The sequence below is a fragment of the Lontra canadensis genome, unplaced genomic scaffold (assembly GCF_010015895.1).
Source record: "Lontra canadensis isolate GAN:19392208 unplaced genomic scaffold, GSC_riverotter_1.0 scaffold345, whole genome shotgun sequence".
Lineage (NCBI taxonomy): Eukaryota > Metazoa > Chordata > Mammalia > Carnivora > Mustelidae > Lontra > Lontra canadensis.
In genome coordinates, this window is record NW_022631339.1 from 58,154 (window position 1) to 60,302 (window position 2,149).

Sequence of the window (2,149 nt, forward strand, 5' to 3'; positions counted from 1 at the left end):
TGCTGAGCCAGATCCGTGTGCCTCCAGATCATCCCTGGAAACAACCCTGGCTGTCACCCAGCAGTCTACCTGGACTGCCCCCTTGCATTCCCCAATCTCCCACTGGCTCCTTGGGGTGCCCGATATCCTTACATTCTTCTATCCAATAAATTATTTTTACGCTTCGAGCATCCAAAGAAGCTCTGTTACTCCACCAAGCCCTAGAGTGGTCCCCAGAGCTGACCTGGCCACGGCCGCATAAAGGCCACAGGACCCTATATGGGCCCCAGGGAATGGCTGGTCAGCAGCAGTGTGAGTCTTTCCAAGCTCCTCTCTCTCTTCATTTTATTTAATTATTCTCCAAATAGTGATGAATAATAAAACTGGTCGGTAGTTGCGGGGGATGCGGTGGCGAATGACCTGGAACAGTCTTTCCCCTTAGTGGGCTGACAGCCTTTCTGTGTGTACAACTGGTCTTTACAAAAATCCTGGATTTTCTCAATCCCATCTTAAGTTTGGCTTCATTCTCAAAGGGGTCTTATGTCATTGGTAGAAAGCACATGACCTTAAGCCCTGCACAGACACACAGAGATGCACTCCGGGTCCTGAAGACCCCCAGCCACCTGTCCCCACAGTGCTTCACCTGCACCCACCTCCTTTTACTGCTGGCTTTGCCTCTCCCCATTAGAATTAAGCTCTTCTGTGTCCCATTCCTCTACAGCCCTGGGCTCCTCTGGAAGTCTAAATTATAGCCAATAGCACACCAGAGGCCAGGAATTTGATACTCGAAGCTTTTTAAGAAATCTGAAGGTGGGGCACCTGGGGGGCTGAGTTGGTTCAGAGGCTGCCTTCAGATCAGGTCATGATCCCAGTGACCTGGGATTGAGCCCCATGTCAGGCTCCCTGATCAGCAAGGAATCTGTTTCTCCCTCTCCTTCTCCTCCTGTCCCATCCCGGCTTGTGCTCTCTCTCTCTCTCAAATAACTAAATAAAATCTTAAGAAAAAAATCTGAAGATAACAGCCTTCCATAGCTAATACCTAGAACCCCCAAATTTGGCCATATTTCTTGGAATAGCAGTCCAAGTAGGAAGTTGTGTACGGCCACGTTGAATTCTTTTTTTTTTAAGATTTTTAAAATTAATTAATTAATTAATTAATTTGACAGAGAGAGAGAGAGAGAGAGAGACAGCAAGAGCAGGAACATAAGCAAGGGGAGTTGGAGAGGGAGAAGCAGGCTTCGCGTCGAGCAGGGAGCCCGATGCGGGGCTCGATACCAGGACCGTGTGATCATGACCTGAGCTGAAGGCAGACACTTAATGACTGAGCCACCCAGACGTCCCAGCCCCCTTGAATTCTTAAGAGCAATGGGTATTCCTGTGTGCTCAGCCCATCCTGACCCTCCCCACCTCGCTGCACAGCCGGCTCAGGCTATCTCCTCAGCTGCTGATACCGACACTCAGAAGTTGCCAGTCCATCACACAGACAGCCTGGCAAGTTGTTTCTGACAAAGAGGGGTACAGTTCCCCTTCCAAGTGAAGCTGTCATGCACATTAGGTTCGGTCCTTTTTAAGAATGTCTATATTGAGAGAATAAAGCCTGTTAACGTCTGTTGTCTCTTGTCCATTTTCCCCTGCAAAAATATACAACACACACCACCTAAAGATTTAAAAAAAAAAAAAAAGGGTTATAGACAGCTCAGGTCTACGGCGGCGCGCACGTGGAGCCTCCAGGACCGAGGAGGGCTCCTAAGAAGAAAGAGAAGCAGAATACAGCTGTCTGACCAGCTCTGCTGCCAGCAGCGTTTACACAAAATAGGGTATCCTGTGCGCAGCAGCGCTTTCCCCAAAATGCGGGTCAAATGGCCACTGGAGGGGTCCAAAGAAAGTTCTTCGGGCTTAACGTTTCTGTTTCTGCCCCAACTCCTTCTCCTGTCATAATCTGCTCCCGTCTACAACAGAAACAAATAAACAACACCCAGAAATGGTAGTCGAAGCGAGGAAGTTCAGAACCCAACACAAATGAGGAGCTGTTTATCCTGGATGATGAGCTAGACCGCAGGTTCTGAAGGCCCGCGGTCTGCCCAGCGGGTTGGGCCTGGGAAGCCTCCGGGGACGGCCGGGGGTGCTGCCGCCCTGTCATTGACGGTACTGCCTGTAATTTTCAAGCGGG